The sequence below is a fragment of the Onychomys torridus genome, chromosome 23 (assembly GCF_903995425.1).
Source record: "Onychomys torridus chromosome 23, mOncTor1.1, whole genome shotgun sequence".
In the NCBI taxonomy this organism is placed as follows: domain Eukaryota; kingdom Metazoa; phylum Chordata; class Mammalia; order Rodentia; family Cricetidae; genus Onychomys; species Onychomys torridus.
In genome coordinates, this window is record NC_050465.1 from 25,175,104 (window position 1) to 25,197,403 (window position 22,300).

A 22,300-nucleotide genomic window follows, 5' to 3' on the forward strand; every position below is an offset into this window, starting at 1 on the left:
TGTTTGGGTTTATATAACCAGCACTTGCTAGTTTTTGTTTCCCAGTAACAAGTTCTAGTCAACCTTCTGTTCTCAATGCCCATAAATCAATACTTCAGAATAAATACTGAAAGCTTGAAGTCAAACAGTTTCATCCAAGCTGAGTGCCTACTGCATCAATATAAAAAGTAAGAATCTTTTTTCTTACCCATTTAAAAAGTGTGTGTTGTGGGAATTTGGCCATTTGGTCTAATGACCAATGGAATGGGGGTTGTCCCAATGGGCGTGGCCTTCTCAGAGGCTATATGAAGCTTTAAGAATGGAGGGGATGGGTCACAAGGCTCCCTTAGATGGTGAAAGGCTTTCTGATGCCCTAGCTCAGTGACCTGGTCCATACCTTCCCCATTCCTCCCCGATTGACAAAGAGGCAACGGCGCTGCTTCATTCTGTATTCATGAATGTGTTATATCAATTTCATCCTTCACTAAATAAGTTCTGATCCAAGACTTCCGTGGACTGCCACTTTGTGTGTGTTTTCCAAATCCAGTCTTCAAATATATGTTCATTGAGTAAAACATAATTAGAATGTAATCAAAGTAGAAATGATACAATGGATTTGATGTAGCCCTTGACAACTGAGCCACATTATAAATGCTCTGGCCCGTGGGAAACATGCTATTGCATGAGGACTTAAGCTTAGCTGTTCTTGTCCCTTCCTTGTACTCCTTGGGACAGTTGGAGAGAGTGGAGTCGCAGAGAACTTTCGGTTTATTAATTCGAATGTTTCCACTCTTCCTGGAGAAGTGGTTGTACCTCTTTGTCCCAATGTGCTCAGCACTGTGTAGTCAAGATTTATACTCAAGGAGTGTTGACAGTTCTTTCCGGAGCTTCTACACAAACTGTGATTTAATCCACACAGATTTGTTATTCTTTTCAGCTTTGAAGAAATATGCACTCTTTAAATATAGATCAATGACTTACTTTCCCATCTTGAGAGGTTTGCAATTAAAATTTTGAGGAGGGGAAACTAGTTTAAAAAGAGCCCATACCATTAGAGTTTTATGCATTTTTTTCTTCATTATTAACACAGCATCTCTCATGGGGCTTGACGCGTTCACATTACTACTCAGAACAGCCCCCAGACAACAATTATACAGACCTGAAAGTTTGGAGGGCAAGTGAGAACCAATAGGCAGACATGCTCCATTCTATAAAAGCATCAGACAAAACCAATTGACAGTGATTCAGAACTAATGAGGTGATGGACACAATCTCCATGGTTACCAGAGTGTTCTGTGCTCAGGAAAACTAAGTAATTATGAAAATAGGGACTCTGGAGATACCTCCATCAGTATAGTGCTTGCCTGTGTTCTAGTTTGTTTTTTATCACTGTGATAAAACACCAAAAGTATTTGCTTTAGCTAACAGTTTCAAGGGGAGAGTCAATCATGACGGGGAGGCATGGCAGCAGATGGCCAGAATAAGGAAGCTGAGAGATCACATCTTAAAATGCATACACACACACACACACACACACACACACACACACACACACACAGCCATAAAATGATTTCTTAGGTGTATACCATGTCCTTGCTTTAACATAGTCAAGACATTCTAAAATTGCTTTAAAATATGGAATCCACATAAAAATGCAAAATCCCAAATTTAAGCTTTAATTATGTGATGTTCAATACCAGACTTTTAAAAATCCACTATAGAAATAAGGTAAATGGGAAACAATGCTGAACAGCAAGTTTTTACTGGTACTTCAACATCTAACAACTTACTCTGCTAGGTGGCCTTAAGAAGTGAGGTTGATTTGAAGACATGAAAATAAAATCAGTAAACTTGGCTGAAACAAATAAATGACACAGGAGGACAAATTATGATGAGCCCAACTAAAGACAACAGATGACAAAAGAATGAGCTATCTCCATAGTGTGATGGGAGGAAAATGCCATGCTGGAGCTTCAGCTGTGCATCAAAGTCCCTAAGTGTTCTTTGAAAAATGTTCCAGGAGCTCCCTGCTGTTTTGTCAGGGTTTAGAAATAGTCTCACATCTTTCGAAGAAAAACAAGTGGCTTCCTTTCTCCCAACTCCCCTCCTAAATTCATAGATTGAGGAAGTAAATGTTTAATGAACAATAAATCAACACTGTAGAGTTTCATGCTTGTCTTTTGCCATTTCTTTGGAGCAGGTGGCATACCAGGCTATCCGATAAGCATAAATCTGTTTTTCAAAAACAGACATCAATAACAAGACATGCCATTACTATGACTTTTAGAAACTATATGTCTTTCCCTCAAGTACTTATAAAGAACATGAAATCTCATGGTATTGATGACATGGCTTGTTTTTCCTTTCAGTAACTAAACCTACTCTAATTGCATGAATCTTGATTTCTTTTCCATAAAATAAATGTAGAATCTACCTTGCCTGAATCTTACAGCTAGGTTCTGAATATGGAAATATGGAATAGCATCTATGAATAACGGTATTTGTACACTGTAATATTCATAAAACCTAAGTTGTGTAGATATTCTTATAATATAATGCACTTTACATGATAGTATTTTCCATGTTCAAAGAGTTCATTTAAAAAAAGTTGAAAATACTAGCTTTTTTGGACTCCACAGAATGTAGCCGTATGAGCAAAGAGGTGAGGACAGAATGTACTGGAACTACATAGCACCAACTTTCTCAGGCAGATGTATGGGAGAGCTATTGTGCTTGATTGTAATTGTGTGTGTGTGTGTGTGTGTGTGTGTGTGTGTGTGTGTGTGTGTGTCTTCTTCCAGAACATAGATTAGACCTATCTTAGGGCACAGTGTGTCTGCAGTACTAAACTAAAAGTGAATAAAGAATAAATGAATGGAAATGGTAGAGAGATGCATGGGTGGGTGAGTGGATGGGTGGGTGGGTGGATGGATGGATAGATGGATGGATGGATGGATGGATGGATGGATGGATGGATGGATGGATGGATGGATGGAATCCCCTTATGGTGGTTTATATTGAATTCTGACTATATAGGATCTAGAATAACCTTGGAGATACATCTCTGAACACATCTGAGAGAGTTTTCATTTCATTTCAGTTGAAGTAGGAAGACCCATTATAAATGTGAACAAAAAGATTCATCCCATGGGCTGGGTTCCTGAACTGAATAAGAAGGTGAAAACAAGCCAAGCACCAGTATACATCTCTCTGCACCCAACTATAAATTCAATGTGCCCATTTTCCCTGTGCCTTTGCCACATGACTTCTCCACCATGGTGCACTGCACCCCCAAACTGTGACTGCAAATTAAATGTCCATTCCTTAGGTTGCTTCTGTCAGGTATTTTGATCATAAGTAATAAATTCCTCATGAACAGTTTTGACTACCATCTAGGAAACTGTTAAAACCCAGTCCTAGTCCCTGATCATCGAAGGAAAAACTGTACAGTGTTCAGGGTAGGTCCTCACTGGGAGAGCCCAGAAGGCATTCCACATCTAAGAAGTCTTACCTCAGGTTGAGGGCTAAATATTCAAACATTTAAGAGCAAGACAAGGCCTTGGCCTTAGCAATAGATAAACTCTCACAGAGTACCGGGGCAGCTGCCCTATCTTTCAGTAGGAAGGCTTATCAGCCCCTCAGAAATAGGATGTTCAAAGGAGATGGAGATACAGTCCTGACCTAGTGAATTAAGACCTAGTGGGATTGGAGCATAGTTTTGAAAACAAGGATGCAGTAGAAGGCTGGACTGACAGGGAAGCTCAGAAGAACAGAAGTTTCAGTAAGTAAAGGTGACTCAACTTATTGGGAGCAGGAGAAGAAAGGCCATCTACCCCCAGTTAGGCTGGAAATTGTAGTAAATGCTGTCTTTGTCTACGCCCTCTCCCTACTGACAGTGACTTGACAGTGAATCATCAACCTCTCAATAACTGCTGACCCTGACATGCAAAATTGTTTTCCTGCCTTCCACTGGATGCTCAGGACTGACCCAGCCAAAGCCTCAAGTCAGACAGGACCATTACTTACCTTCTTTGGTTCCATATATATTCTAAGATTTATACAACTGTCAGAGAAATGTAGAAAAGAAATCTCCAATCTGTCTGAAGTTAGGCTTCGATTATTATGCTTCATGAGCAAGTGGGCATGGTTTGACAGATAGGCCCATCAGGGTAGATCCCACTTCTGACCAAAAAAAGATCTGGCAACCAGCATGCTCCATGCTTCATCATGCTGTGAGAAATCCCGAGTCATTTGGAATCAATATGGTATAAGAAAAGTATAAAAGGCAAAATTTGAATTTCATTACTTTGAAATGTCAAGAATGGGTTCTGATGGCATAGATTGCTGTTTTGATTCTTCGTCTTAAATCTGAGTGATTATGTTTCTTCCAGGATCAGTGAATTTCTTGAAAGTGGCCAAATAAAGAGCATTTACAGACTGTGAGGATGATGTAGTTCACACTTGTACATTTTATTAGTTTCCTGGATCTATTCAGATATACATAGGATACTGGGAAGAGCAATCTCTTAAGTAAGAGGTTGCTAGGGATTAAACCCAGGACCTCGTGTAATGATAAAGACATTCTATCACTGAGCTACTTCCTCAGGCCTTGTTTAAGTTGTTATTCGGGTTTAATTGATTGGGGTTTTGTTTGGTTCCTGTTTCAAACCAGGTAATCTCTATGTAGCTCAGGCTGGCTTTGAACTTACCATGTAGCTCAGGCTGGCCTAGAACCATGAATCTTCCTCCCAGGTTCAGGGAGTATAATCATATGCTACCACATCCAGCTAAATGGAAGCCTTTGTCCCTTACCAAACCTCAGTGATATAATAGAAGAACCATTTCATAGTCAGTAAGCAGACGTATGCACTGTGTCAAAACTCCACTGTCAATGTGGGTAAATGCGCTTGGCCGAGGGTTTCTCCTCAGGCATTGCATATCTTTCAGACAACTGCCAGACATGAGCTGAAAGTGACAACATTGATCATCAACAGCCACTGGCACCTAAGTCACTTGGGCACTTAGTTTGTCGCTTTCTCTCAATACATAGATCTTTGGCATTCTGGTTTGTAACTAAATACTCCTCATTTCATACCCAGGGCCAGAATGTTCTTGTGCCTGCTATTGTTCTCAACAGCCCTGCCTAAAGCTTGGTTATGAAGATGTGGCATCAGGCAGCACAACGTGTGCTTATAATTCAAATCTCAAGGCATTCACCTTAGTATATCATTGCATATGATATACTTATGATACATACAATATAATAATATCATTCCTTTCCATATAGGAATGCTTTGATAACTGACGACTGTTTACTCCATTTTTGGATATGTGTTGGTTCCTAGTCTATTATACATTTGTTATGATACTAAAACAGTCCATTTTATTCTCTGGAAGACATGGCTTGAGGACTTCTCACAAAGACAGGAACCCCGCCCCTAGGGTTGGGGTGGGGGGAACTTAAAATATCTACATAAACAGTAGGGATGTCCTGTTGGTGATGTTCCAAAGGAGTTGTAAGGCAGAATTGACTTTTTTTTTTTTTTTTGGTGGAGCTGAGGATCGAACCCAGGGCCTTGCGCTTGCTAGGCAAGCACTCTACCACTGAACTAAATCCCCAACCCTGGCAGAATTGACTTTAATTTTCTCCTGGAAGTAGAACAGTGAAGTTGTTAGAAGAGGCTGAAAATACAATTTACTGTAAAACAGAGAAAACTTGTTGGTCCAAGATCAGCCACCTGGAAGCAAAAGCCTAAAGGCCATTAGCATCCTGGTCCAACATTGTGGAGTTTATGTTCCAGCCTGTTCATGTGTCTATCACAATTTGCAAATAATCAGCTTTTGGTCAATTGTGTTCAGCTGGCTCCTCTGTATAACAGGTAGACAGACTCTAGGTGGCGACACGCAGGCTATGGAAGGTTGGTTTTCTTCTTGAATCTTCTAATTCTAAGGCTGTAATATAAATTTGGCTCCTATGAAGTCATTGCTATTCTTAGTTACTGTTTGATGTGGTATTTTTTGAAAGCTTTAAAAACTTCAGACTAGCCTTTTGAAGGGAGCCAAAAGGCAGCAAAATGTTGTATGTGGCATAAACAACCACAGACAGTTGTAATTAATAGTTTACGAAACTACTAAATGGGAGGAGTAAGATAAAACAAGATGATTACAATACTTTTTAAAAATGTATTTTTTTTAAATGTGATTTGCTACAATTCAGATTTAGGTAAGTGTGCATATTAGAAGCCAGGGATGGAGGACATTTTCAGGGTACCAAGGGGTTACTAGTTCTATTTCCTATTGCCTTCATCACATATGAAACAGTTTGTTGTTATTTCTGGTGCTGGAGATCAAACCCGGATCTTGGACATGCTAGGCAAGTGCTGTACCACTGAGCTAATGAGACTTTTAAATGATTGACATAATTACAAAGGAGTCTCTGCAGTGTTTCTTGAGACCAAAGACAGCAGAAGAACAGCAGACCAGTTGGGTCAATACGGGATACACATGGCTACCTCCAGATAGTATCAACATGGAAACAGAATATTCTCTTAAAACAAAGAGCTAATGTTGACTGAGGGGATAAACGTGGATTGGTCATTACAGTAAGGTGCATTTACTCACACCTGTAAATGTGTATTTATTTTCTATTGTTGTGTGTTGTTTTCTTGGTGGGGAGGGGAGGTATTGTTTCCCAAATCTGATCAACAAAATTTAGCAACTCTTAGAAAGTGTGTGGGGGCCAAATTCTCCTGAGGGTCAGCCTGGAATTTTGTGTTTTCTGCAAGTGTACCTGTTGATCTTCAATGGCTTCTTGTGTTGGAGTGTTTATTGTACACTATGGTATGGGAATGTTTCTTGTGCCTTTTGAAGGTGGAAGTGACCCTGTTATAAGATGGTCTTTTTGTACACTGTGAAGATGTCTCTGCCAAGGCATCTTCTGATTGGTTTAATAATGAACTGGGGCCAACAGTTAGGCAGGAAATGATAGGCAGGACTTCAGGGCAGAGATAAGAACTCTGGGAAGAAGAGAAGTAGGATTTTCCATCAAGATGTGGAGCAAGTCGGATGTACAGTATGGAGGAGAGATAACGATCCATGTGACAGAATATAGATTAATATAAACAGGCTAAGTTAAGTCATAAGGCCAAGCTTTCACAATTAGTAAGAAGTCTTCATGTCATTATTTGGGAGCTGGTGGTCCAAAGAAAGTCCAGCTGCTTTCTTTTTAATCTAAATAGTTTTATTTTCCAATAAAGACTCACGAGTCAGACATTGAAGTGAAAACCTGCTAGATCAGAGAAGCCAAGAAGCAACCAGTAGACCTTCCCTTTTGGCCAGAGACCCAGCAAGAAAAGCATCTCTCCATTTGTCCCAAACCAAAAAAAAAAGCCCCCAAATCTCTAAGGTTTTTATTTTTATTTTTTTGGGAGGAGGGGGTGGTCAAGACAGGTTTTCTCTGCATAACCTTGGCTGTCCTGGAACTAGCTCTGTAGACCAGGCTGGCCTCAAATTCACAGAGATCCACCTGCCTCTGCCTCCTGAGTTCTGGGAATAAAGGCATACAAAACTCCAACACTGTGTTAATAACATTAACCTTAGATCAGAGGGTAGAACCAGTGACTAGTTGACAGGAATTAGCCATAGAGACTACAGAGGAGCCGGAGATATGAGTAGAGAGACACAGGAAGGAGTAGGGAGGGACTTAGAGATTCAGGGGTTTTTTTGGATTAGAACAGAAGGAGAGATGCTCTTTTGCTGGTTCTCCAACCAAAAAGGAAGGTCAACTGGTTGGCTCTTGGCTTCTCTGGTCTAGCAGGTTTTTGCCCCCAATATCTGACTCCCTAGTCTTTATTGGTAAATAGAACAACTTAGAAATTTAAAAAAACCCTACCCTTTTTCTGAGAGGCCATGAACACTTTTAGAAAAAGCTGATTTACTCTTGAGAAATAGCCACCATGACTATCCCCAAACTAGCATTAGGTGAAGTAATTGGCCCCTCTAGGAATGAAAACCCATGTTTTCATAAACATTGTGTGGCAGATTGAATCTTGAGTGACCCAACAAAGGGCCATATGCTGAAAGCTTGGACTAAGTGTGGGTCTATGAGAGGATGTGGCAACTAATTGAGAAGTCTTAAGGCACTGTTGGATTATGGAGAGTCTTATGTCAGTGGAGATTGTGGAACACTGGTCCCTTTCTTTCTCTCTCTCTCTCTCTCTCTCTCTCTCTCTCTCTCTCTCTCTCTTTCTCTTTCTCTTTCTCTCTCTCTCTCTCCTTGGCCATCAGGTGAGCAGTTTGTTCCACTGTATACTACCACCATCAATGTTGACTCCTCACAGCCCAAACAATGGGGCTATTGGTCATAGACAGTAATCTCCAAAACTGTGAGTCAAAATAACATTTTCACCTTTAGAACTTGGTTGTGTCTGGTATTTTGTTGTAGTGATATGAAGCTAAGTACACATATTTACCACATTATTTGTTCTTTCTGCTTTCCCACTGTCTTCTGTAAAAAAATATGTTTTATTCTGATTAATTTTGTTAAAGGGTTCTACTTTGTCAGAGAAATATGGACTTCTCATTTTTACTTCCTCTCTATATTTCTGTCGCTTTGGCCAATGTGCCTGCTAAATATCTTCATTAATAGCCTTTTATTTTCTATTTTCAGTACTGAGAGTGGAAGAACTGTTCTACATTGTCAATTTGTATTTAGTACTAACTTTAAGTGCTTTTTAAGTGCACAGTGGTGACATTTACCCACCTTTCATTCATATATTTTATCCAATTTTCCAATTTAGTTTTCATTTGCTAACACTTGAGAAAATTATAAATTAGGAACTATTGCAACACCAGGCATCTAAATCCACACTGCCTCTGCTTCTTCCCCTCTTCTTTCTTCTTCCTCTCCCCTCTCAATTTTCCACCGGGTTTTGCTGGTCCTGGTTTTCTATCATCCTTGAAGAGAAAAACAAAGCACTTGTATGGCTGTTATAAATCAGATCAGTGGTTCATGAATGCTTGGTCGATGTGGCTGCTTTGGCTTATTAATTGAAGCTGGGAATGCTAAAGTGTAATCATTGAAATGGATCTGTCTCTCAAAGACAAGACTCAGAGATGAAAGTGGGGGGAATCGGGTATAGGTTACATAAAAATCAATCATCGTTTTGAAATCTCTATGGGAATATTCTCTCCCTGGGCACCTAGGCTGTACCAAATACAGTCTTGGTTGCTGGAGAAATTTTAGTATAAACATGTGCTAGTGTTCATCAGAATAAAGAAAGAGATTTGCCCAGAAACCATGGGATTAGTTACTGAGCTGACTCATGTGCTTCTGCCCTGACAAATTACTGTTTTAATGTCAGACATTTGATGATTAATTTCAGATTTGTCATCTTGCTGTATTCGCATCAAGTTCACCATGGCTGTCTATGCAAATGTTCTTCACTAATGAGATTCAATTGTATTCCCTGTGCAGAGTATAGAAATTATATTTGCAATAAATATTTCTGGTAGAAATTAAGTATGTATAAATATTGCTACAGTAATGAAAATGAAACTCCTGCAGAGATCTACCCTTCCTTTGGCTTCCAGAATCAAGAGAAAAACTGAAGTCTAGATTTGGTATGGACAGAGAAATAATATAAATAAATCTTTTTTTAGAGGAGAGAAATTATCCTATATTCTGCCATTCATTCTCAATTATATGTTGTGTTGAAATTTTCTAGATTTATAACTAATAGGATGGTCTTTAGGGAAATTTTGGGTGTTTCAATTGTTTAAAGAAATATTAAGGTTGTCCACATATTAGTTTTCTATCACAGAATAACAGTTTGCTGCAAGCTAACATATCATGACTATGATATCTATCTTCTGTGGGTCAGGAGCCCAGGCAGGTGTGGCCACGTAGCACAGGGCTGCAATCAAGGTGTCCACTCACCTGGGCTCTTCTGTGTGCCCTTAAACTCTGAAGTTCATTTCCTTTCCAGATGTCCACCAGGGTTTGCACCCCATTCATTAGAGGTGACTCTATCTATCTTTGAAGCCAACCACCCCAACCTCTGCTTCTCCTTTTCTCTTCTAACTTTTAAAGTACATCCTTCTCTGCCAGAGAGGATTATGTTGGCTTAACATCCCTTGTCTGGGGACTTCAAATGCCCAGTTCCTTCATAGCAGTGCCTGCATTAATGTTTGATTGAATAATCAATTGCTGAGAGCCTGGAGCTATCTCCACACCTCTGTCTTCCATAACATCTCATGATACAACCCCCTGAGGCGGTCTTGACCAGAAAAAAACAGAATTATGGAGAATTTGAGCCTTGCTGGCTGAAACTCTACAAAACTTTAGAGTACTGGCAAATATATAAAATACAGTACTTGAAGAAATTTAGAAAATTCTAAAGTGTTTTTATGCAACTGCAGATTTGAAGTCAGTTATGTTTTATGGGGATGAAAAAGAGATTATTACTACCATTAGCCAAGATATTTAGCACATTTGATTTTTGCAAACCTTCCAAATGACTATCGTTTTCCATTATCAAACTCATAACCCAAACCTGTCCAACCTAGAATTATGGAGAGAATGGCAAATCTAAAAGTGTGTAGTGCATAAATTATAGAAATCTTTCATTCTTCTGTTGCTCTTATTGAAAGGACATGCCCTTAGGAGAAATGCTCTTCATTTTCTATGACCCAATGGAAGGAAAGAAGTATTTTCCATAAAAGTATTTCTGCCATTCCACATTTGCACCCCTGGTCATAGTTAATTCAAACTAAGATTTTCAATATTTTCCCTTATTATTGACCTCTCTATACCTTTATATGTTCTTTATTATTTTAAGTGTTGCTGCTGCTGCTGCTGTTTTCATATATGCTAGGCATAAGCTCTAACAGTGAGCTGTATGTCCAACCCTCAAAAATTATTCTTAAATCCCTAGCAGAGACAAAAATCAATTGCTCAGCACACTTTGTAAGAAGGGGAGATGTTTTTCTCTTCAATACCTCTCAACAGTGGAAGTGATACCCTATCCAGTCATGGCTCATGGTGGGGTTTTACAAAAGGAAAGCTGCAAAGTTGTATGTAGGAAACATCAGACAGACCCTTGTTCTGTTCTGTCATGAAAACTATGCTAATCTGAAAGTCATTTTTGGAGGGGAACACAAATATTTAAGGTACTTTTAAGTTATAAATGGTTCAGTCACAAGAAAACCCTGCTCATGATATTGAACATTCTGTAAAAATGTGGTCTTGCCATGTGACAGTGTTGCTTAGTCTTACATCCCTGTCTCTGTAACTATCCAGAACAAGCACCCATAGCCTATCTTACTGTTCACCTCTACAAGGCCTTCTTAGGGCTGCTGTGATGCAGGAATTGTATGCCTTAATGGTTAACTCCAAGCTACCAATAAAGTACCAGTGTCACATTAAGGAAAGAAAGACAAGCACTTCAGCTTGGAGCCATTTAGCCAAGAGTGAGTCCAGTTTGTCTATTTGTTTGTTTTTTAAGGTTTACTTGTTTATTTAAAGTTTTTTTTTTTTTCATTTTACATACTGCCCAATGTTCCTTTTCTCTCTTTTTCTCCTGCTCTTCCCCCACCTCCCACATCTCACCTTCACCCAGTCCTCATAGAGGGTAAGGCCTCCCATGGGTATTCAACATAGGCTGGCATATGAAATTAGGGGCAGACCCAAGCCCCTCCGCCCTGCATCGTCTGAATGAGGCATGGCACCATGGGGAACGGGCTCTAAAAAAGCCAGTTCATGTACTCGGGATGAGTCCTGGTCCAATTGCCGGGAATTGAATGAGTCCAGTTTTTAATTCTTTACTTCTTGTTCCCTGGGCCTTCTGTCCTCTGTCTGTTTTGTGGATCTTAATCTGTGACTGCCTAAAGGATACCTTGTGAATCTGTCCTTCTGTCTGTGTATTCTGTCTGTTTCTGTTTGTGGGAGTCTCTGTGTCTGTCTTTGTGATTGTGTGTGTCTGTCTGTTTCTGTCTCTGTATTTGTATGTCTGTTCTATGAGCTGTGTATATTTCTGTGTCTGTCCCTCACAAAAGACTTTGCTCTGTATTTATTGAGCAGCACAGAAAATATCACATGGGCAAGAAATGGAATACTTTACAGAAATCTTTAACAGAGTTTCACAAGGAATTAAGTCATTGGCTCCAACTGATTCCAACTGACCCAGACTACAGACACCACTATTTATCAACCAGTATTCACAAATGGTTGTTTTCAACCTTTATGGTAGATTTGAGGAAGTTGCTTTCAACTTCCATATTTTCTGCTTTGGGGAAATGACACACATGCATAGTCAGGGGCATGGAAGGGCACATAATGTAAGATTACAGCTATGTACTAACTTAGGTTGTAAAAGTTGACTACATGGGCAATCCAGGGCAAGTAAAGTTGGTTGTCACATCATTCTCTTAAAGTCATATCAGACAGTTTGAGTGCACAACAGGATAGCAGTCTTAAGTCTTAAGTGACCTCAAGGTATATTATTAACTCAGTCTGTGAGGTCCAGCAAAAGGTCCAGTCTCTTAGAATGTTAGAGGTATTTTCAGAATATTGTATCGCTATGGGGTGTGAAAATCCTCCTATCAAATATTCTCCAGATGAAAAAGGAATAAGAGATACATCACAATTTGACAATGATGAGCATGGGTTGATATCTTCACAAAACATTGTAGGTAACCCTACTGTTTGCTAAAATGAGCCATTAGATTGGCAGACTACTGAGAAGCAGAACATGTTCTCTACAGCATCGTCTCCCCATTACAGATGGGAAAAGCTCATCTCCATCTGATCCTGAGAATGAAGTTGCTGTGAATCAGTTAACTGGGGAAAAGCACTCAGATTTACTTAATATGAGGTTTTGTTTGCTTGTTTATTTGGGTTTTTTTTTTTTATAAACTTGTTTGTTTGATGTCCTGGCCACAGTTTCCCCTCCTTCCTCTCCTCCCAGTCCCTCTCCTGACCCCTGCCCCATGTTTTTACCCCCAATCCACTCCTCCTTCATTTTTGTTTAGGCAAGGTCAGGACTCCCATGAGTATCGACAAAACATGGCCTATCAAGTTGCAGTAAGACTAAATACCTCCCTGTGAATTAAGGTTGGGTTTTGAATAACATGGAGCCCTCATAGGGGAGATAAAAACACCATTTCCAAAAAACTGAAGTTTGATAAAAAGTATGAATTTGTAAGACATGGCCAGACAGAAGAGTGGGAGCTGAAGTGTTTGAGAGAGAAATCATCAGGAGAAAATGGTAAATGAACAAGGATGCTGTGTAGTTTGTACAGTTCTTTCACTTGGGCTCCCTCCCTTGAAGATAAGAAGGTCATGCCTTTCTTCAGGGTGTCTTTCACAGGTATTTCATTGCTGGCCTCAAGCATAAAGTAAACCATTTATCTAATTTTTTTGTCAATAAAAACTCAGGAGTTAGATATCAGGGTAAGAACCTGAATGATCAGAGAAACGACCAGTGACCTCCTCTCTCTCTCTCTCTCTCTCTCTCTCTCTCTCTCTCTCTCTCTCTCTCTCTCTCTCTCTCCTTCCTCAATCCAACAAGCTGAGAACCTTTCTAAGCCCCACCCTACTACTTCCTGTGTCTCTCTATATGTGCTCAGTCTTCCAAAACCTCTATGGCTAATTCTGGTCAGTTAGTAGGTAGCTCTGCCTTCTGATTAAAACTCAACTTTATTGTCAGTCTCTGGAGTATCAAAGTGTGATCAAAATATCCCACAACAATAAAGGGGCTTTCTTTTCAAAATTGTCTGTGCCAGAGCAAGGCATGTGTCCCTGCTTGAAAACATTAGATCACAAGCCAAATTTCTGTATGCATGTGTGTGTGTGTGTGTGTGTGTGTGTGTGTGTGTGTGTGTGTGTGTGTGTAGATAGATAGAGAGTAGGGGTGGATGGATCTCTATTCTGTCTGCTGCTGCTTTACTTTGTAGCTTGTGAGTAGGTACCTATGGTGGAAATGTAGATACCATCTCTATTCCTACTTCACTTTCCTGTAAACCCTCCAGTAGGCAACAATACTAAGAAATTGGGATGGCCTCTAGGAGGTAGTGCTATGGGATGCCTGGGGTTGTGACTATCCCTTTTCTACGGCCAACTTCTCTATAGTTGGCATGTGGCAAGCTTGCTCACAGACTGACTTCCACAGGTACTTTTAGCCCCTGGACAACAGAAGTAAGTAGTCCTTTATCTTTCCAGACCCCACCTAGAAAGGCACAGCACTGACAACCCAAATTCATATTGGAGTCTCAGTCACATGCTTGCCACAGACTGCCACATCCACAGCAGGACAGGAGACATTTCCTTCTTGAATCTCCTCTTCTGAATAATTTGCTGCTGAGCTCAACTTTTACCAAACCAGATTGGCAGACAAAAGGGTCAAGTCACTCAGATCTTTCTATCATGTTGAGATTTGTAATGGGAAGAGGGAAAATGTGGAAAGAAACTAGCTACAGACTTACTAATTCTCCGCACTTTGTGAAAAGGGGCCGTGTCTTTCCTTTCTGTATTTGAGCAAAGATAGAAATCTCTCTGTTCTTAGACTGACAAATAGACCTTGTCATGCACAAAATGTTCTGAGAATTGTGTAAGAAAAAGTCATCCTGGAACAGACTAAAACTTCATTTCCACCTTAGTACATTATAGTTTTCAAGAATTGAAGTCCAACCTCATAATGACTATAATTTAGAAGCTGACAGTTACTGCTTACTGCATAGCCATCCAACTTCTATGGTCAATATCTTCTTCAACCATTACAGCTGCATTTGAAGAAACAGTAAGGAAAATAGAGTCGCAGAAGAGTTAAGGGACCTTTCAACGTCACACAGTCAGAAAGTGGTCGATTAAAATTAGAGCCAGGAACAGGATGACTGTCAGTGTTGAGTACCTTCTAAGCTCAGAGCAGAGATTTGCTTGCTCATACCTACTGTACTTCATCACGATCAGACTACAGGTCCACAGAGCTAATGATGACGATGATGATGAGAACCAGAAATACATTCCCTCCTTGTTCTGACAGCTTTGCTGTTGATATTTGACTCTGTTCTTATATTTTCTCAGCATTCATTTTATTGGGAAATTAAAAATTGAAAGTTTGACCTGAATTGGAAGTCCTTCACTAGAAAGCTTGTCTAGACCAGTGGAAAGCAGGCAACACAAAAAAGCACGTTTTCAGACTTTTGTTGGCACATTCAGTATCTAGGTAATATTAACATTAAATTGACCACCTTGAATAGTAACTACAACCATTTGCAGTGTTGCAAAGAGATTCATCATATTATCTTCATGATTCTGTGAGATTCAGTGAGGCAAATGCACACAAAAAGCACCAGGGTTTAAAATATTAATTCCACTCATTTTGCTATTGCTTTGATTTATTTGTATATTAATATCTAACATTGAAGCAAAGGAGTAATCAGTTATGACAGTGTTGACTACTTTTCTTGTTTCTGTGACCACATCCCTGACAAGAAGTAACTTGAAGGAAAAAGTATTTACTTGGAGTCATGGTTTGAGTCTATCATATCAAGGAAAGGTATGGCAGCAGGTGGTTCCATCCAAGGCAATGTGGATGTGACACAGCTTGCTCACATCTGGGTGTCCAGCCAGGAAAAATGGATCAGTTATAACCCTCTCACTCCATATCTACAACTCTGCTGTCTACTAGGACGAGCCATTGTTTAAAGACAGTTTGATCTAGCAAATGGATTGTGAGGCTAGGGAGAAGGTAATAGAATACATAAGATAAGAAAGTAGAGAGCATCAGGACATCTTCACACCCTCTGCCTACAAGACTCAGGCATCACTGCTGAAGAGGCAACAGAAAGGGTCTAAGAGCCAAATACATTAGGTGCCTGCTTTGAAACAGTCCTTGCCAGACATGACAACACTATTGCACACAGGGACTCACAGACCCTAGGACTACTTGAAAAAGATATGACCAGGATCTAGCCAATTGAGGTCTAAGCATGAGTAGAGGAGAGGGCAAGATGTCCCACCCCTATCTGAGGAGCTATTGGCAGTTGACGGCTGCTGAGGGAGGTAGAGTCAGGCTTTGAGGGATGTGAGTCTTAAAAGGCTGCCTATGCTCCAGTAGATGGTCCCATGGCCATGAACACACAAGCAACACTAAATGGACCCAGTGGTTTAGAGAAGGGGAGAGGGGAAGAGGGGGAAAGGAGGGAGGGAAAGAGAAAGAGAGAGAGCCCATGAAGTTGGGAGGGAAAAGAGGTGGGGAAAGTAGAGGAAGAACTGCAAGGAGGAGAGAGAGGTGCAGATTTGTTCAAAATGTATTATTTGTGTGTGTGGAGTTTCAAACAATTTTTAAAAAGAAGGAAACCAGAGGAAGAAAGGAATTGACCAGAGGGGAGTAAGGGCAACAGAGAGAGGGTAGTTGTAGAGGGGACCAATGGAGAACAAGGTACAATGACACACATGTACACAAATGCCACAAGAAAACTCATTAATTCTATGATGATGTAAGAAGTGAATATGAACAGGCAGTTTCATATTAGTCTGCCCATATTAAGGCCAGAGTGCTGGAGTTTGCACTGGGTGTACAGGGCAAACCATAGCCATTGTTGTTTAACATAACGGAGCACTCACCATTCGAGGTTTATTTTGATAATGGATTCTAGCCTGACTTTTGCTTTTCTTCTTCATTCCTAAGTGTGCAATGTATGCACATCTCCATCTTTCCCTGACTTTACCTCTAAAAAGAAAAAAATCCTCAAATGATAACCGATGGGATGGTGTGCAGCTGCAGTCTGTAAACCTCCACAGAGGGACCAAACAGGATGAACATTCTTTGTGTCAACTTGACAAGCTCAGAGTTCTCGTGCAAAAGTATTTAGAGTAAATGTGAGGGATGCAGGCAATGGTGAGACATCCTGGTGCCTTCTACAGGAGTCCAGAGAACAAATATTCATGGTTTAAAAAAAGGAAACCACAACTTAAATAAACTTTAAATATCTGGGAAAGGGCCATTGCAGAAAATCTCTGGTTAAAAGAAAAATATGTATGTTTTATGTTTCTGTTTAATCCTGTGAAGATTCAATCTCTCCGTTTTAAAAGTGGGAGTTGTAATTAAATGTTCTCCATGATCTCTCCCAATGGCTGATCTTCAGATCCACGGTGCTTTTGCACTAAGACTGATTGTCATACCCTCCTCACACCTGGTTCCCAATTAGAAAACATCTGCTTTTCATAGATACTTGCCTCAACAGCCAGCTGTTTTCTTTCTAATATAACTTCATATCAAGGACTTGGTTTGTACTGTTGTACTTAATCTGCTTAATAAAAATGTTTGGGAAGCTGTCATAATGCCAGATGTGGTAGCATGTGCCAGAAATCCCAGCACTTAGGAGGCAGAAAGATTGGTAGTTCATGGACAACCCTGTCTCAGGCATCTTTGGCTCCCACTAAAAATAATCATAGAATTTTCACATAGAACAACTACTGTAAGAGATATATGGCCTACACTTCTGTAAGTGAGAAATAAGTAACTGATTTGTCCTTTCCCAAGTGGCTTGTCTATGGTGTGAAAGAGGTGGGTGTATGGATTGTAAACACTGAGCCGACTGTCACCAAAATGAGACTGTCGGACTTCTCAGCTCGTGCAGGACCAAGTACAGCATTTTGGAATGCAAGGAGCTGGCAGCCTATGATTGAGCTGCAAAGAGGTTATCATTCCTGATTAAAACAAAGAGAATCAATTCCTTAGCCAGAAACCATTAGCAACCAATCCAATGTCAAATGAGTAGGTGTCTGGGTGGCAGCATGAAAGCTTTTTAAGTGTGTAAGTGGCAATTTCCTGGTGTTCTGAGCTCAACAGATTTATTTCTGGAATACTCTGAAAGCCCACAACCTACTGAAGTGAATGTATATTGTCTCCCTTCACCTAAAATGTTATTTTCAGAGGAGTTAATAGATGATTGGCTTTTGAGTCTTCATCCCAGCAGGTATTTTTAAATTCATTTTTTTCTGTCCACAGCTCTGTAATGTGAAACATTCCTCAGAACACAGAAATTGATTTTTCATTCTTTTATTTATTGGCATGTCCATATTTCTAACACTCTATCTAATACCATATAACTTGAGGCTTAGTGAGTATTCTTTTCTCTGTGGATGTAAAGAAAGGTGTGTTTTAATCCTGTGGCTGGCTGAGAAAGGTAAGCAGAAATGTCTATAGGTGGTAGAAATAATCTTCCAATTGCATTTTGTAAACCACAGGTGCAATATGGAGAGCAGATAATTTAGTTCTATGAAATGTTTCTGCAAGATCACCAAAGGCAGGAGATGTAGGCAAACCGTGACAATAAAGAGCAAAATCACTGTGAAGAATGAGTACAGTTCACAGAAGTTAGACTTCCTGAAGTGCTGCTGTTGAAGCACATATGAAATGGCCATGTGGGTGACAATGGGAATAGTCTCGTTGGCAATAACTGGAAAAAGCTGATCAATGGGAAGGAATATACAGTGACTGAAGAAAGAGAAGCCCTAGTGTGTGACCACATGGTCGGTGCCACACTATATAACGAAGCACTCTGGGCTTCAAAAGGCTAGAAGAAAGGATTGTGAACATTTTGCTATAAAAATGATAAATGGTTGAGGATATGTGTTTAATGTAATTTAAGCATTATATAATATATATGTATTGAAGCATTGCCTATTAGTTACCTCATAAAAGTAGTATGTTTTGTTAATCAGTTAAAATTTAATTTAAATCATAAAAATTAAATACTTAACTTCATGGGATTTAATATACTCGCTTTTCCTCGCTGGAAGAAACACCGGAACAAAGTCAGTCTATGAAGAGGGAAGGTCTGTGTTGCCTCAAGCTTGAGGAAATTTCAATCCATGAACACTTTGCCTCGTTTCTCTGGTCCTGAGGCATCACAGTGCAGATGGTGACAGCACATGTCGGCACCTGTTCACAGCAGCCAGGATTTTATAAAGATGAGGAGAAAGAAGAAATCAACCAGCACCCCCTTCCATGGAGATCTCCAATGGTCCAACTCCCTTCTGCTTGTTCACACCTTCTAGAGATGTCTCCACTTCCCAGTTAGGCTGTAACTCAATCCTTCAGCACATGGAACATTAGAAAACGCCCCAGATCCAAACTGCAGCCTCATACAAATGACCTTGCTGAAACGACCACAGGTGAGGTCTGCACTGATTGAACCATGCGGTGTTCCTCCCATGTGACTTTAATCTTACGATGAAGGCTGTTTCTAAGGGGTAATTAATGCTTCTAACGATTCCTCAAGTCGTGTTTACCTGCAGAAGCACAAAAGATGCTGCATTTTATAGATTCCTATTAAAACCTAACACAAATAGCAAAAATGTCCTCAAAGACAGTCACCAATTCAGTGAAGATTGTCTTGACTCCTCAGCCCATCCCCTTCCTTCTTCCCTAGTCTTGCTTCCACAGTCATATGCTCTGATTGGCAAGAAGTTTTTCACCAGCTTTAAAGCCTGCCTCCTGCTTTTAATGTTCTCACACTGCTTCTGGTAACCTAAAATAATAATAATAATAATAATAATAATAATAATAATAATAATAATTAAATAAATAAAAAGGGAAAGAAAATTAGCAGAACATTTCTCTGGAATCTTTTGTGATTTATGTAAGCTGGAGGGTTTATGAATGGATCCCAGAAACTGGACTCACATTTTCTATGCTGAGTAATACCTGCATAGCTCCAGCTCCGTTCCCCATCACTTGGACAGTGAACTCATGTGCTACCTTGGGCTGAAGCCTTTAAGAACCACTGCTAAGTTGGGAGATGAAAAGGGACTCTCCTTAATTATGCACAGAAGGCGTTCAGAATCCGAGACTGTAACTTTACTGAAGTCAAATCAGGAGAAGTTATTTGTTGATATTTCAATTGTCAGTCAGATAAAGAGCAGTGTCCAGACGTCAGAAGAGTGTGCACAGAGATGGTGACATTAGAGTGACTGGGCAGTGCGGAAAGGAGGGCCCAGGAAGTCCTGTGAAACATTTAGAGATAGAGGAGGCAAAGCCTTCCAGAGAAGCCTGAACCTGAGGTTTCAAGGATGAGGTGAAGCTATAAAGTGTGTTTTCTACATGCTATTCCCAAGTCTTCTCAAAAATCTTACCAAATCAATTCTTCAGAAGCTCAAAGTTACATAAAGTCACCGTAGACTTTTCTCCAGCCCTTAACTTCACAGTTGAAAGAGAATATTGTCCACAGTGCATAAAAAATAAATGGACCAGGCCAGGTGAGGCTTACATGACCTGGAAAGGCCATAACCATTGGGTAACTGTCTCAGCCTGACTCTGAAACAAGACTAGGGACTCAAATGGTCAGATTAAACGAGGGTTTCAAAAACCACTTGAAATTCTTGTCTCTATCTAGGAGCTCTAGTCCTTTTAATGTTAGAAGATAAATCAAAGAAGTTGAGTTCATATCTCTCAGTACTATCCCAACCTTTTGTTTTATTCAAGACACTAAGTTGGAAAAGCACATAGTCATATGGTTTCCTAGTGTTAGAACCCAAACAAGAATGTAGTGTCTTGCTCTTGCTCTTTTTCACACGTGATTTTGACAGTGCAGGAGAATGGTTGTGTGTACAGGAGGCTGGAGGAATTTAAGGCTATATTTTCTATTGTAAAGTAGTCTCTAAAAGTATCCTGAATGCTTTCCCCAATCTGAAACTGACTCAGTTACTTTCACTGAATGAATAAAATATGATGTAGAAAAGTTTGTTTTTAATTTATGTGCATGGATACTTCCCTGAATATCTGTCTGTGTACCACATGCATGCTTGGTACCCAGGGGGATCGGAAGAGCATCAGGCCTGTGAGCAGGGAGCCAGGCAGTAAGCTACACAGACATTACATTAGTGGCCAAGGTTGAGGCAAAGTTGGAGAGCAGCTGATTGACAAGCGTGCCTACTGTTCATTGCTTCCTGGTTCCTAGTCTGCCAGTCTTCTCTTTCTCCTGGGAAGATGTTTCTGGTGAGCCTAATGGAAGGCATTGCCTAAGGCAAGAGCTCCATCATCCAGATGTTTCAACAGCTGGGTTGTTCCATGACTGTTGTAGGTGCTATTGCCCAACACATCATCCAGCCAGGATATCCTGCCCACAGGTATACTAAAGAGCCTTTGTTACTGAAGTCCTGCTGAAGAATGGTGACATCAACCACCGGGTCCTTGGAGACCTGATCTTCAACCAGCATGACCATCAGCAGCTACTCAGCTCCATCACCCACCCTGAAATCTACAAGGAAACGATAAAGGAGACCTTCAAGCGCCTTCTCCAAGGGTGCCGCCACATGATTCTGGATATGCCCCTCCTATATGAAACCAGGAAGCTCCTCAAGAACATGAGGTACACAGTGGTAGTGAACTACAACAGAGACTTACAGCTGGGAGCCGCTGAGGAAGCAGAACAAGCTGAACCATGAGGATACAGAGGCAAGGATCAGTGCCCAGCTTGCCTCCAACCAACCATGTTCTAGACAACTTGGGCAAGAGGAGCCTCGCCAGACACCAGGTCATCCTCTTGGAAGCCAAGCTGGAACACTCCATGAAGTACCTGCCACTCAGGCTCAGGTTCCTAACAGGCCTAGCAGGTATTGGCATCCTCCTCTACCTGCTCACCCATTCCCTTCAACCTTCCCCCTAGCTGGGTACACCAAGGCATCAAGCCGTAGGCCTCCTCCTCCATGGAAACCTAAGTCAGGTACCATGTCCTCAACAGTACACTCACTCTGATTCTGGGATAGGTCTCTGTGCTGGGCCAGCTCTAGGACTGTATCTAGGGCTCAGGGGACAAAAAGAAGCCAACTATTAGTAGGTATCTCTGTGCATTCCATAGAGCCCCACCCTCCCTAGTACTGCAGAATGGTATCCACCATGGTAGGAAAACTGCAGTTAAGTCTCTGTGTCCCTCCCCATGATCACAACTATGTAGCCAACAATTTCTTTTCTTCTTCTTCTTTTTTTTATTTTCTTTATTAAAAAATTTTCTACTCATTCCACATACCACCCACAGATTCCCTCTCTCCTCCCTCCTCCCTCCACCCATCCCCCAGCCCTCTCTCCCAAACCACCCCTCATCTCCATATCCCCCATGGAAGACCTTGATTTGGCCAACAGTTTCTTGAGCATGAACCTACTCGGAGCACCTGCCCCATCATGGCCACAACCTCCCTAGTGGACCACAGCAAATCCTTCTAGTCTTATCCTTCAAACAGAGCTGCCTCTTGGTTTGAAGCCTTTTGCCAGGGTGCATTGGGAATCCTCTCTGGGGGATGCTGTGACTAGGCAAAGAC

The 22,300-nt window shown here is 40.7% G+C and overlaps 1 protein-coding gene and 1 pseudogene across 8 annotated transcripts in view; both read left to right on the forward strand.

Annotated features, from left to right (window-relative positions):
• Dlgap1 (DLG associated protein 1) overlaps nucleotides 1-22,300 on the forward strand; it is an 826,029-nt gene that overhangs the window by 366,099 nt on the left and 437,630 nt on the right. The window lies entirely within an intron of this gene.
• On the forward strand, nucleotides 20,973-21,651 carry LOC118572956 (annotated as a pseudogene).